At 56.6% G+C, this 14,721-nt stretch overlaps 1 protein-coding gene across 2 annotated transcripts in view; it reads left to right on the top strand.

Annotated features, from left to right (window-relative positions):
• Positions 1-14,721, top strand: part of BRINP1 (BMP/retinoic acid inducible neural specific 1) — a 167,270-nt gene that overhangs the window by 24,405 nt on the left and 128,144 nt on the right. The window contains exon 2 of one of the 2 annotated variants that reach the window (XM_025432372.3): positions 7,583-7,727. The exons of the other annotated variant lie outside the window; for it this stretch is intronic. The gene's annotated coding sequence lies outside the window, so the exon portion shown is untranslated. The remainder of the gene's footprint in view (positions 1-7,582; positions 7,728-14,721) is intronic. 2 annotated transcript variants of the gene reach the window in all.

Here is a 14,721-nt window from a genome sequence, read left to right as displayed (position 1 = left end):
CAGAAACTCAGCACTGGGCATCAGGTAAGCCTTTTTTTCTTCTTTTTTTTAAATAATAAATTTATTTTTTATTGGTGTTCAATTTGCCAACATACAGAATCACACCCAGTGCTCATCCTGTCAAGTGCCCCCCTCAGTGCCTGCCACCCAGTCACCTCCACCCCCCCGCCCACCTCCCTTTCTACCACCCCTAGTTCGTTTCCCAGAGTCAGGAGTCTTCATGTTCTGTCTCCCTTTCTGATATTTCCCACCCATTTCTTCTCCCTTCCCCTCTATCCCCTTTCACTATTATTTATATTCCCCACATGAATGGTAAGCCTTTTAACCAGAGCATTTGGAAGGAAAAGCAGCCGACTGATGCGCTGCTCTGTTCACTGGACGGGCAGGCCTGGGAAGGTGCTTCTTTGTGTTAGAGGCCCTGGTTAAAATGAAAAAATGGGTATATTCGTGCTCTGGAGGAGTGTAGTCAGGGGGTAAGCGTGTTAAGCACCTACTGTGTGCTAAGTTCTGATGATTTAAAAGTGAACAGACCATACGGCCTTTACGTTTCATTCAGGATAAAGATTAATAACATTAAGCAAGTAGAGTATGGAGAGTGCTAGGAGATATATATATATATATATATTCCAAATAATAGTTTTTTAAAAATATTTTATTTATTTATTCATAGACACAGAGAGAGGCAGAGACAGAGGCAGAGGGAGAAGCAGGCTCCATGCAGGGAGCCCATGTGGGACTCGATCCCGGGTCTCCAGGATCACACCCCAGGCTGCAGGCGGCGCCAACCCGCTGTGCCACGGGGGCTGCCCCAAATAATAGTTTATATTTGTTGAGCTCCCACTCTGTGCAAGGCATAGTGAAATTTGTAGGCAGTGTCTCAAAAACTTCTCCCTGCCCCCCTCTGAGTTAGGGAAGACGCTTATAATCCACATTTTAGCTATGGGAGAGCGGACGCAGGGATGCTGCCTAAGCTGTGCGAGGAGAGAAGCGAACAGCAGGCGGCTCCTGGGGAACCGCACCCCCCACCCCCGTGTTGACTTGTCCGCCTGCCCCGTCCCCACGCGCCCCGGCCCTGCCGCTCGGCAGGGAAGACCCACTGCTGCTGCTGCTGCGGGCAGGTGCGCTGCGCCGGAGGCAGGGCAGCCCCAGGTGGGCGCCGCGGGCCCGGGAAGGGTCCAGGAAGGGTCCGGCAGGGGCGCACGTCCAGGAAGAGCATTTCTAGCGGTGGGGACGGCGAGGCAACCCCGTGGGGGTCTGAACCTCGCGGACTGCTGAGGACGGGTAGGTCGCTCCGGCGGAAGGCCCGGGGTGGTGGGGAGCGCGGGCGCCGGGGATGGACATGCGGCCAGGCCGCAGCCTCTCAGGTCTCAGTGCCTGCTGGATCCCTGGCTTCTCGGGACCCAGGGAGGAGCGAGGACCGCGGACCTGGTCGGGAAGCCCCTGCAGAGATGGAGATGAGGAACAACCAGGAGCGTGTGTTAGATGGAGAAGGATGGGCTTCGTCGGCCTCTGGCCCGGGGCGTGACCCCGGGGTCCCGGGATCGAGTCCCGCGTCGGGCTCCCCGCATGGAGCCTGCTTCTCCCTCTGCCTGTGTCTCTGCCTCTCTCTCTGGGTCTCTCATGGATAAATAAGTAAAATTGAAAAAATAGAAAGAAAGAAAGATGGGCTTGCAGGTTTTAAGGGGCAGGGCTGGCTTTCAACCCGGGTGCCGTGCAGGAGGAGGAAAGGCCTGGGAAGAGCCACAGCCGCGCAGGTCCATGTAAATGCAGCCGGTGTGGGAAACGCTCGCAGGCGGGCAGGCTGCGCGGTCCCGGCAGGGAGCGCAGCAGTTGTTAAGTTCAGGGCTGTTGTCGTGAAGAACGCGACCGTGTAGCCAGCTTTGTCCTACTGATGTGTTTTTAATCGGATGTTCTTCTAGAATTCACCCTTGGCTGACTCCATATCTCGTTCCCCGGGGGCGGCGCGGCCATCTCTGTGCACCTGCGCTCTGGACGGCTGCGGGGCCCTCTCCCGTCGCACCTGGTGCCTCTCGACCGGGTCACAGCGCCACAGCCCACACGTAGGTCGTGCCAGTGGCCTGGGGACGCTCGGTGGGAGCCCGCGCCCTACGGCTCCTGGGGAGCATTCAGTGCGCACGGCCTTGCTCCCAGCGCCCTGCCCGCTGCTGCGGGGCCCTGATTGGTCTGATCCAGGCAACAGCCTCGGGTGTTCTGCTAATTTTTCCTGTACAGATAGGTAAACTGAGGCAAGGAGAAATCAAGCGGCTGGCCAAGGTCACGGAGTTAGTGGAGCACCCAGGATTTGAGCGGAAGAAGTCTCCTTCCAGAACCTTGGGCGGAGGCTGCTTGCCCGTCTCTGGGCGCAGGTTTTCCAGTCCGGGCCGAGGGCGGTGCGGGCGGTGCCCTCGGAGGAGCTGCGGCCTGGGAATCGGGACGGAGGCCATCTCGGGCCCCGGCAGGCGCACTGGGGTTAAATTTGTTCACAGACCACGGGGGTCGTGTGTCACAGAGGGGAGCCTGTGGGTCTCCCGCGTGGACGTGTCTCGGGGGCTGAGGATGGGAACTCTGGGTCCAGCTGCAGGCCGCGTGCAGACGCCGCAGAGCCCCCGTGTGTGGACACGCAGGTGGACGCGTAGGCAAGGGAGACGGTGTCGCCCGGGTCAGTGGGGGAGCTGCAGCTGGGGGTGCAGAGTGAGACCCATCTGGCCGGGACCCCCGCTTCTTACAGGAGACCTGGTGCAGGCCCTTGGCCTTGGCGTTGTCTGTGTTGCTCTGTCCCTGAAACAAAGGCATCGGCTTAGATCAATAGTCCTGAAATGCGGCCTTTCAGGTACCCGCTTGCCTCACAAGTTCTCTTCTTCCATCTAGGCCACTTCCTGGCTTTCCTTAAATTACTGGGCTTCCTACAGAAATGCATACGGTTATATAGGGACTCTCAGAGCACAGCCAGAAAATCCTTCTCAGAAAGCCTTATTTGCACTAAATAATGCAATGAAAGCGAAAACAGTGCAGGGCACCTGCGTGGTTCAGTTGGTAGAGGGTCTACCTTCAGCTCGGGTCCTGACCTCCTGGTCCTGGGATCGAGTCCTGCCTCGGGCTCCCTGCTCAGGGCGAGGCTGCTTCTCTGTCCCCCTCTCTCCCTCCCTCTGCCCCTCTTCCGCGGCTCAGTCTCTCTCTCTCTCTCTCTCAAATAAATCAATAAAATTTTTAAAAACAAAACACCCCCCCGCCCCCGGGTGCGAGGACCTCCTAGTTTCCGTCTGGCCTATACATTCTCACTGGATTCTTTCCTGCCGGCGTCTCTAATCTTTGGGGCTGCCCACTTTGTGTCAGAAGGCATATTGTGGGACGCTACAGAGACGCTAATACAAAGGAGCAGTAAAATGAGGCTTTCACCCCTTAACTTAATCAAGATCGGGAGACAGTTGAAAGGGGAGCTTTTTTTTTCCCCCCTGGTGTATGAATTAAAGTGACTTTATGGAAATCCGGGTCTCGCTTACAGCCGTGTCCCTCCCGGCCCGGCCCATTGACAGCCCTGGCTTCCTGAAATGCTTACCTGGAGGGTCTGTAGCATCTTCCCAGCCCTTGCATCTAATCCTAAGAATCTTGCAGGGGACCCTCCCAATACTTGGGAGCAGCAGACCCAACGGGATGACGGACGGAGGGCGGGAACCCCGGCTGAGGTACCCAAGAAGGAGGCAGAAAGGGACTGTGTGTGGTCCCTGCCTTGAAACATCTAGAAGGGAGGCGGCGCTGGCGCCTGTTGAGCACCCCATGCGCGTCCTCCCATGCGGACCTTTTAAGGACCTTTGAACTCGTGTCCTTAGGCCTTGATGCGTTGGCTTCCTCCGCTCCGGGCCCTCCCCCCCCCCCGGTTCTCACCTGCCTGTCTGTCTCGTCTCTGAGGACAGAAGGGAAAGGGCCGGGCTGGCCTTTAGCCCCCATGGGCACTGGGGATTCCCGGCCCCAGGCTCGCTTCCCGCTGCACCTGCCCTTCAGGGAGGTCAGCAAGGGCTGGGGTTTCCTTGGCGCGATGGCAAGTGCCACGCAGCCGGTGTCGGTGGGTCTCGGAGCCTGTCCCTCTGGGCGAGCGGCCGCCCCCGACCTGGGTGTCCTTTCTGGGCCTGGCCTGGGGGCGGGGGCCTAGGGGACGGGGACGGGGGCTCCTGGCCCTACACCCCGGCCAGGGTGCGGGTCCCCCCTCTCCGCCAGCCTCTCTTTGTTCCCTGGTAGATGGTTGATGCTAATGAGACCCTACTCGGGGATTTGAGCCCCTTGGGGGCCAATTAACTTCACTTTACTTCAGCTGCCAGGCACCTCAGAACTAAATCCAGATCAATTAGCTCTTCCCAGGTGCCGGTAGCCTCTCTCCTTCGCTCAGTTTTAACCATCCTTTGTTCCATTTTTATTTTTAATTGTCCTGATTTATATCTTATTTAACTTTGTAATATCACTTTAGCTGTGTCTGGGGGCAGGTGGGGCACGGATTCTAAATAAATAAACGAAACCCCCTTAGGGCCGCATCCGGAGCGGGAGGCCGGCTCCCGGGGCGTCTTCTGGGAGGAAACCCTGAAGGTGCTCCTGGGGGGGCCCCAAGCCGGGGAGCAGGGGGGCGCAGGGACGTCCGAGGGGGGCCAGGCCCGCCCCGCACCTGCTTTGCCACTAAAGTTGTCTTGCCCCACAGCCCTGCCCATTCCTTACCGTCTGGTTGCTTCCCCTGCGGCGGCAGCACTGGGGGCTCGGAACGTGGTCAGTAAGGCCCGTAAAACCGAAAATATGTACTCCCCGGACTTTTAAAGAAAAGTTTTCTGTTCCTGGTCTGGAGGAAAACAAGATGAGTGGGACCCACTGTCCCCCTGGGAAGAGAAGCTTGTTTTCTTTATGCCCCACCCCCTTCTTCCTTCCTCCCTAATTTCTTCTTCCTTCCCTCCTCCCTTCCTTTTCCTTCCTCCCTCACTCCCCTCGTGTCTGTCCTTCCTCTTTCCTCTCTCCTTCCCTCCTTCCCCTCCTTTCCCCCTCTTCCTTCTCCCTCCCTCCCCTCCTCTTTTCCTTCCTCCCTCCCTTCCTCCCTTCCTCCCTCCCTTCCTCCCTCCCTTCCTTCCTTCCTTCCTTCCTTCCTTCCTTCCTTCCTTCCTTCCTCCCTTCCTCCCTTCCTTCTTTTTCTTCCTTCCTCCCTTCCTCCCTTCCTTCCTCTTTTCCTTCCTTCCTTCCTTCCTTCCTTCCTTCCTTCCTTCCTTCCTTCCTCTTTTCCTTCCTTCCTCCCTTCCTCCCTTCCTCCCTTCCTTCCTCTTTTCCTTCCTTCCTTCCTTCCTTCCTTCCTTCCTTCCTTCCTCCTTCCTCCTTCCTCTTTTCCTTCCTTCCTTCCTTCCTTCCTTCCTTCCTTCTCCTTCCTTTCTTCTTCTTCTTCCTTCCTTCCCTTCCTTCTTCTTCCTACCTTTCTTCTGCCTTCCTTCCTTCCTCCCTTCCTTCCTTCCTCTTTCCTCCTTCCTTCCTTCCTTCCTTCTTCCTTCCGTTCCTTCCTTCTTTCTCTTTTCCTCCTTCCTTCCTTCTTCCTATCCTTCCTTCCTTCCTCCCTTTCCTCCCTTCCTCCCTTACTCGTCCTTCCTTCCTTTCTTCTCCCCCTTTTCCGTTCCTCCTGCCTTCCTTCCTTCCGTCCCTTCCTCCTTCCGTCCTTCTCTTTTCTTCCTTCCTTCCTCCTTTCCTTCCTTCCTTCCTTCGTCTCCCTCCTCCCTCACTTCCTTCCTTCCTCTGTTCCTTCCTTTCAGTCCTTCTTCCGTCCTTTCTTCCTTCCTTTCCTTCCTCCCTCCCTCCCTTCCTTCCGTCCTTCCTTCCTTCCTTCCTTCCTTCCTTCCTTCCTTCCTCTTTTCCTTCCTTCCTTCCTTCCTTCCTTCCTTCCTTCCTTCCTTCCTTCCTTCCTCCCTCCCTCCCTCCCTTCCTTCCTTCCTCTTTTCCTTCCTTCCTTCCTTCCTTCCTTCCTTCCTTCCTTCCTTCCTTCCTTCCCTCCTTCCTCCTATTCTGAGCTGGAAGCAACCTTCTAGTCCACTCTTTCCCATTTCTGAAGTGGCCACTGAACTCCAGAAACTGGAAGCAACAGCAAAACCAAAGGGCCATGGCCAGGGAGCGGCCACGAGGGGACAGCGGCCCTGGTGGGTGTTGTTTTCCCGGATGGGGCTAGGAGCTCAGGGAGACGGAGGCCTGCAAGTACAGGGAAGGCATTTAGCCAGTCCCTGGCCCATCGTAAATGACCGAAGCTTAGCTGAGGTCCAGGACAAGCAGGTTCCACTGCAGAGGCGAGACCAGACCAGAACCTGAACGCCAGCAACGAATCAGAGCCTCACGATTGGCGTGATCACCCCGGAGAGCTGCACCTGCGCCCCGACACTCTTCCCTTAGCAAGGCCACATGTCCTTGTCTCAAAAGTGGTAGAAATTGAGTCTCAGAAAGAGGAGTCACCTTGCCAAGGGCACATAGTAAGGGGCGGGGTGGATAGTCAGGATTGGAACCCAGGCCTCCTGGGTTCAAACACTTCCCACTGCGGGGTGCTATTTAGGAGCTGTGGGACGGCGGCATGTGTTCTAAAGGACAAAGAACAGTGACATCCCGTCCAAGCTACAGGATTTGAGAACAGGGTGATGCGGTAGGAAAGGCTCCTGGAGGAGACAAGGCTGAGGTGGGGGGAAAAACAGAGAAAATGGGGACCCCTGGGTGGCTCAGGGGTGGAGCATCTGCCCTCAGCTCAGGGCGTGATCCCGGGGTCCTGGGATCGAGCCCCTCATCGAGCTCCCTGCTCCGCGGGGAGCCTGCTTCTCCCTCTCCCTCTGCGTGGGTGCTCTCAAATAAATAAATAAAATCTTAAAAAAAAAAAAAAGAGAAAGAACACAAAGACAAGGTTAGGGAACCTCCTAGTTAAGGGAGAGGCTTAGGAGTTTAATTAAGATATTCGGACTTGATCCTTAAGTCCAAGGTCACAAACCCAGGGATGCTGGCCCCGGGATGTGGGATGTGTTGCCTTTGACCTTCACAGGTCAGGGGTGGGGGAGAGACCGTTTGCTGATGCTGGGAAATGAGGGGATGTCGTAGAAGGATCTGGCCTGAGAAGTCAGGTCACTGGGGCTGACTGGGGACCCCACTCCCGCGGGGAAGCCGTCTGCGTCGTCATAATCCCTTCTTAAACTCGCTCCCAGGCCTGGACTCTCGAGTTCCCATCCCCCGAAGCAGTGGTGATTCACACAAGTCCCTCAGGACTAATGTGATGAAATCAATAGGCGAGGCTGAGTATTTGCTCATCAGACATTTATTGAGCATCTATTTCCCTGCAAGGCTTTGGCAGGGGTGGGATGAGGGTGCTGGTCCGGGAGCAGGAACGTTTGCTTCAACACAGAGCCCTGGGGGTGGGGAGGTTGCACGCTCCTCCGTCCTCCCCCACGGTCCTGCGTCCTAGAGAAGCAGCTGCCCCCCCCCTCCCCGCCAGACTCTTCCCCTGGTTCACTTTGTTATATTCATCCGAGAAGGGGAAGGGGGATCCATCCTCTGCTATTCTCATATTCTCCCTCCCTTTCTCTCTTCTCTCTCATCCTGTCAGGTGAACACATCCCATCTGGTCCCGAGTCTCTGCGAGGCACCCCCTGCATACAGAGTAGATGGTTCTGAGCCTCTGAGGGTGGCCGACAGGAGAGAGGAGAGAGGAGAGCCGCCCAGGAAGAGCCAGGCTGGCAGCGGCGACCTCAGTGAGCTGCCTTTTCAAATCAATACCACTGCTTTGTTTCCAGCCCTGCATTGACTGCAGCGCTCCCGCTCCCTGTGCTCCCCGCCCGCCGCCCGCGCAGCCCCTGCACCGGCTCCCACCCTCCATCCCCTCCATGGTGCTCCCGGAGGCCTCCGGGTCCCCCTCGGTACCAGTGCTCCCTCCCGATAATGAGGAGCTCCATGTGGAAACTTGGCTTCCCTGGAAATGGTCCTGATGCCAACACAAAACCAAACCAAACCTTATGCCCCTTGCACCCCCCCACCCCCACCCCGGAAAAAAAATCAATGCTCCGAGGAACAGGAGAGGATGCTCGGAGTTGTAAAAATAGTCTGCGGGAGGAGGCCTCAAGACCTGGTCTTTGCTCTTGGCTTCTGCCATTAACTAGCTGTGGGACCCTGGGCGAGCCTCGGTTGCCTTTTCACGAAGCGAAGCCCTGGATTTGGTCTCTTTAAGGCTTATTGGACCCAACGGGGGTCAGAGTATCAGCAGGACATTTCTGATGGGTTTTCTTTTCAACTGACTCAAGATTCCTGAGGCCAGTAAGACACGTTGATGTGTAACTCAGTAGACTTCTACCCACGTGTTTCCCCTTAATGAGAGCTTACCCCCCTTCCCCCCCACCCAGGGCTGCTAGGCTCAGGTGAGACCTGCACAACTTCCTGACCTCATGGAACCGTGTGGGGCTGAAGGGAGCCTTCCCTGTAGTCATCAGTTACAAGGTGCACCCCAAACCCTGCAGTGTCAGGATCCTGAACTTCTTGGAGATAGAGGACCAGAGCAGAGGGCGCCGTTGGGTCACTCCCCACCTTGGGCGAGTGTTGCTCACCTCACACACAGCCAGCCGCAGGTGTGTGGATGTCGTGACCTCCTGCCCCATCGTCCCGGGTGTCCCATAAGCACCTGTCCAACGGGTGAAGGTCACCGACGTTCGGTCACAGTATATCACCGAATGGCTGAGTCAGAAGGGCCCTGGAGACCATTTGAAAGTCGCAACTGCGTCCTCCATGGACAGACTGAGGCCCGGGGGTAGGATGAGCCTTGACCCGGCTCACACGGTGGACCAGCCCCCGAGCGGGGCCTGCAGCCCGGGCCCCCTGACGCCCAAACCAGGGCCTTGTGCACTTGACCGACTCCCCTTGCGTTCAACGTTGTGTGACTTGGCTCGACCCATCTGGGGGTAACCATTTCCCGAGGCCCTTCTGGGTTTTGTGTAAATTATCTGAGCCTTTTAAGGGAGGCCCAGCTGGGGCCTTCTCTTTGCCTCTTGGGCTGGCTCTTTCTGTTGGTCTCCGTCGGGAGAACATTATAATTTTCTCCCGTCTCTCCGGCGGAGCGCGGCCACCCCATCACTCACTCTAACAGACCCTGCTGAGCACCCACAGTATATCTGGAAGCCATTTTCTGTTTGGAAGTCGGTGGCGGTCAGCCAACATCTCGGTAATATTTGCTTTCCTAAGGCTTAGACAAATCAAATCCATTCACTTTCTTAGACTCGGTCCCTCTTGCCTGGCATAATTTCCCCTCATCTAAGGCAAGCCCAAATTGAGCTGGGTCTATTTTCTCTCTTTCTGTCTCCCTCCCTCCCTCCCTCCCTCCCTCCCTCCCTCCCTCTCTTCCTCCCTCTCCTTTTCCCTCCCTCCTTCACCCTTAGTCTTCTGACCCCATTGCTTCTCCTCCTCCTTCTTCTCCTCCTCCTCCTCCCCCCTCCTTCCATCCTCCCTCTCTCTCTCTCTCTCTGTTTCTTCTTTATTCAACCACTATAGAGCCCTAGCTCAACACAATACTAAATCTGAAAGAAATCCAGGAAAACATACGCCAAACTTCCTGATTCCACAGATACAGAGACCGAGCTCCAGAGACGGTGTCTTGCCTCTGCTGTGGTGGCAGGAAAGGGGCTAGAACGGAGGCCTCCTGACTCCGCTGGTCCGGTGGCGGGGAAACCTCGTGGCACCTGCGAATTTACCCTCCATATGATGCGGGAGGTTGTTGGGGTCTGGAACCAATGGCCAAGAAAGAATTCTGGAGACGTCTTTGGTGCAAAAAGATGGTTTTATTAAAGCTGGGGACAGGCCCCGAGGGCAGGAAGAGCTGCAGGGGGCCGTGAGGAGGGGCCCAGTATATACCTGCAGGTTGGGAGGGGGTCACAGTGTGAGGCTCCGAGGAGTTTTGGAAGCAAGGTTTCCAGGGCCTCCACGGGCCTCGCTGTCGTTGGGAAAGGTCACTTATTACCATGTAATAAAACCTGAGTTGTGAGCCCCTTCCGGTGCTCACCGGTGGCCGCGCGCTGGGGGATGATCGCTGACCTAGAGCTTGGGGAGGGAGGTAGAGATGAAGGATGTCTCCAAAGGGATTTTTTACGCGTTAAATAGACTCACAGGGTCCTGGGGGTCGGGGTCGGGTGCTGTTAAGCTAAGGTTGCCTTTTGCCCTGAGCAGAGTATGAGCCTCCAGGTGGCGGAGGAAGGTCACTCTGCCTGTTTCGGGGCCTCCCAATGGGCTGTGAGCTGCAAGGATCCCCAAGTTTGCTCTTTGCCTCTGTCTCCCACCGCGTAAATGAGGCTGCTTCAGGCTTTCTCTCCGCTGACTGCCCTAGGGCTGGGCCAGATCTAGGAGACAGCCTGGACCGAGACCCCACTGGGATCATCTTGGCCTCCCCACCGCCCCGCGGGGAGTCCGTTTCCTGGCCTAGGAAGCGAGGACTCCAGGACTCAGTCTCCTCATCCTGCAGACCACACAGGCTGTTGTGGGGATGGGATGTCCTGGTGTGGCCCCAGGTTCTGGAGCCCCGTAGAGATGCTGCCTTGGCCTCCTCCCTCCTGCAAGAACTCTCAGTATTTCAAAGTCCTGTTGATCCTATAGTGAATATTGGGGCATCCCGGCAAAGGAAGCAGGTCTGGTATTTTGGGGCCAGAGATGTCCTTTAGGAATTCGGTCATTCATCCTCCCGCCTCCCTCACGCAGCCCCGGTCCCTGCGGGGAAGCGGCCACCTTCTCCAAGCGCATTTAAAGCCTCCCCGTCCCCGGAGCGCAGCAGCTAGAAATAGACCAGACCCTGCCTTTAGATTCCCACAAAAATGGATCCTTTGGGTCAAAGGCTCCTTAATCTGCAAAACACAAGCTGTTTGCCTGACTTGAGGCCTCAGCAGACTTCCTAGGTTTGAAGGAGCTTTGGTATGGAAAACCGGTTTGTGTTTTGAAGATTAAGGGTCCTTTCATCCAAAAGATGCAGGTTTTCTTTTTTTTCTTTTTTTTTTTTCTTTCCTCAAGCTCCCAATGAAACACCTTGTTCCTTTCTGGCTTAAAACCTGGGAGCCTCCTTTCTTATGCAGAGATGGATTAGGTTACTCTGCACTTGCCCGGCCTATGAGGAGGAGAGAACCCTTGTGAGGACTTGGCGCCCCATCTTTCAGGACCAGCCCTCCTGCCCTGCTCCCCACCTGGGCTGATCACCCATATAACGTGGTGACGTCCTCTAGGACTGCTGCTTTAAGCCCACAGATCATGGGATTTCACTCGCAGAATTTCTGATGAAGTCTGGAGGGGAAGGTGCATTTTAGGAGCAGAGACTGCTCAGGTCTCAGAAGTCCCCCCACTAGCTTGCAGGCAGCTGGCGTTTCCGGGACGGTAACGGGGGCTGCGGTGGCAGGGGGGTGGGGCACGTCCCCAGCCCAGTGGCTGACCGGGCAGTGTGCTGGTGAGGAGCCTGGACGTGCCGGGATCAAGTACCAGGTGTCACTCTTACTATCCTTAATGTGACTTTCAACAAATGAAAGGTCACAAATGAAAGGTCAGCCTCCCTGACCCTCAGGATCCTTTTTTTTTTTTTAAGATTTTATATATTTATTTCAAAGACAGAGAGAGAGAGAGAGAGAGAGAAAGGAGCATGGGAGGGAAAGAAAAGAGAATCTCGAGCGGACTTCACACGGAGCAGGAGCCCGGGGCGGGGCTCTATCCCAGGACCCTGAGATCATGAGCCGAGCAGGAGCCGGACGCATACCTGACAGAGCCACCCCGGCGCGCCGAGCCCCAGTGTCCTTCTGCAGGACATGGGAAGGTGGCGTCCCCGGCGTGTCCGCGGCCTGGGCGCCCGCACGCATCACAGCGCATTCCTGTGCGCGCTCCCGCCGTGGGCTGGGCTCTGCAGGCCGCACCGTCTCTCCTCCAGCAGTTTCCCTGAAACACAGTCACGTCCTTCGGGCGGGGACAGCAGAGGCACAGGCGGTGAAGCCGAGGTGCTCAGGGTCGTGCAGACAGAGGCTCGGGGCTGGTGCGCCACCCACTCTGGCTCGTGCTGGTGGCCGGAGGGGATTCCGAGGACGAGTCTAGGAACGGGGACAGACCCCACGTCCTCAGGAGAAAGCGCCCGGTTCTGGGGAGGGGAGGGGAAGGGGGCCCCGTCACCACACCCTCCCATCAGTGGGGTGCAGGTCAACTGCAGTAATGCTCGCTCAGAGAGTTCTTTTTTTTTAAAGATGTTATTTATTTATTCATGAGAGACCCAGAGAGAGGCAGAGACCCAGGCAAAGGGAGAAGCAGGCTCCCTGCGGGGAGCCCGATGCAGGACTCGACCCCAGGATCCCGGGGTCACGCCCTGGGCCGAAGGCAGTCGCTGGGCCCCTGAGCCCCCGGGCGCCCCAGTGTTTGTAAAGCTCTGGACACGGCTCCCCCCACCCACGAAGTGTCCATAAATTGTGTTCACGACAGTCGTAACGAGGCCAGGACTCCGAGCTGGTGGCTGGGGATGGAACCCAGCGCGCCCAAGCCCAGCAGCGCCCAGGGGAGGCCATGCCCGAGGCCTGGCGACGCCCTCTGGGACCAGCCAGCCGGGCTGCGGGAGCCCTTCAGGGCGAGGTGCGGTGCCTGGAGGCCTGCAGGGCGGCGGCCCGCGGACGGGGGGGGGGGGGGGGGGGGGGGGGGGGGGGGGAGCTCCCGGTGCAGGAGGCGACCGACACCCCGCAGGCCCCGCATCGCCATCCAGCCAGGGCGTGGGCCCCACGCAGAGTACTGACCTGGACCAGGTCAAGGTGCACGTGCGTGTTGCACGATCACTGTCCCCGGATGGGGCCCCGCGAACGGCCAGGGTCGGAAACCACACTCCCCCCGATGAAGGTCAGGAACGAAACGAGGCGAAAGCCCCCTGGCTGCGAGGCCGTGGCCAAGCCCTGCGCTGCTGAGCCCTCCTGGCCTGTTTCTCCCCGTGAGGTGGGCGGAGTAATCGCCCCGTCCTCAGACGCCCGTTGTGAGCACGAAGTGAACCGTGTGTCTTGCTCGCCTAACCCGGCCTAACCCGCTGACTTGGACCCGTGCCACCGAGAGGTTGGGGGCCACCCCGGGCGGCAGGCAGGGCCCAAGGGAGGCCAGTGAGACGCGACGCCCACGGGCTCCAAGGCCACCGCGTGTTTAAAATCCGTGGTGGCCCAGCCCTACTTTGGCCATCGGCCGCGTGTCCCCGGACTTCCCCCTTGGGGTCCGTGACTGTCACGGGCCAGCGGGGCCTGGTCATACCCAAAACGGTCCCCAGGCTCCTCATTTACAAGGCGCCCCGGGGAGGCGTGAAGCCGACGCGGGAACTGGCGGAGCCGCACGAGCCTCTGTCCCCTTGGATCCACCAGGCACCTTCCAGCTCGGCGTTAGTGACCTGATGGCGACATCAAAGGTCAGAGCTTTTGAGGAGTAAATGTTGGAGTTTAGGTTCAGATGGAAACTTCAGTGTTTTATTTATTTGCTCGACTGAATATTAAGAATAGATGAGCCACAGGGAGGGAGTCAGAGCCATTAACTCAGCAGAGCACTGTTTATTTATTGAACAATTATATTTTGAGCATCCGCCTAACGCCAGTTCCCATCCTTGGCTTTCCTTTCTAACCCTGGAATCTTCCGTAGGCCGCTGTAGGGCCAACAACCTTTTCTTACTTGAATGTCTCTGCCTCCCCGAGGGCACCCAGTTTAGTGATTTGCACAAGTAGGTGGGTTTGCATGACTGCACGCCCTCTGCCCCCACTGGTCCTATTATCCGAAAAGCCTTGTCCTCCCCCCTTCGGCTGGACCGCCGCCGCCGGACCCTCAGAGCCCCCGTAAGGTCTCAGCACCCATGAAGCCTTCTGTTTGAATCATTTTTCATTCATCAGAGGCCTGATTGAACTCCATCCATCGTTTTGCAATTTGAGGGATCGCAGATTAGTCTCTCCCACCGGCTCGATGGCTCCCTAACGCCGTGGACATTTCCTTATTCTCCTTTGATCCCCCCGTGGCTGGTACAGAGTCTGGCATCCTATCGGAGAGCCAGAACCCCATGCTGTTCTTTCAATCAGTACTAATTTCTTTTCTCTCTCCTATTTTTCTTTTTTTCTTTCCCTTTAATTCTATATCTGTCCCCTGAGTTTATAAATATCCTCATCCTATGAAGGAAAAACAAAGTCCTCCATTGACTGTTCACTTCCCTCTGTGGTGGAGAGAGAAGGAGCCTTGGCTAATGATTTTTTGATCTTTCTTTCTTTGCCAAGTACTCTATGCTCTGTGCCTCTGAATTCATGTCCCATTCATGTCCCACCTTAATCTCTTTCAATGAACACTCAGTTCCCATCGAAGCACCGGAAGCTGTCACCACCTCTATATTCTTAATCCCAGTGGGCCTTTTGAGTCCTTATCGCATTGGACCGCTCACTCTGTAGCTTTTTGAAATTGGAGACCCTTTTCTTTCTTTTTTTTTTTTTTAGGATTTTTTATTTATTTATTCATGAGACACACAGAGAGAGAGGCAGAGACACAGGCAGAGGGAGGAGCAGGCTCCCTACAGGGAGCCCGATGTGAGACTCGATCCCAAGGAGACCCTTTTCTTACACATGTCCGCTCGTTTAGCTTTGTTGACAATGTTCTCCCATGATTGTCGTTCTCCTCCTCTTACAAAACCCTCTCATTCTACTTCATGGGGTTCTTTCTTCATTCTGCCTAAATATGATCATTGCACTGCGTTTC

The sequence above is a fragment of the Canis lupus genome, chromosome 11 (genome assembly GCF_003254725.2).
Source record: "Canis lupus dingo isolate Sandy chromosome 11, ASM325472v2, whole genome shotgun sequence".
Classification (NCBI taxonomy): Eukaryota; Metazoa; Chordata; class Mammalia; order Carnivora; family Canidae; genus Canis; species Canis lupus.
Note: the sequence above shows the minus strand (reverse complement) of the source record. Positions and strands in the feature narration are given on the sequence as shown.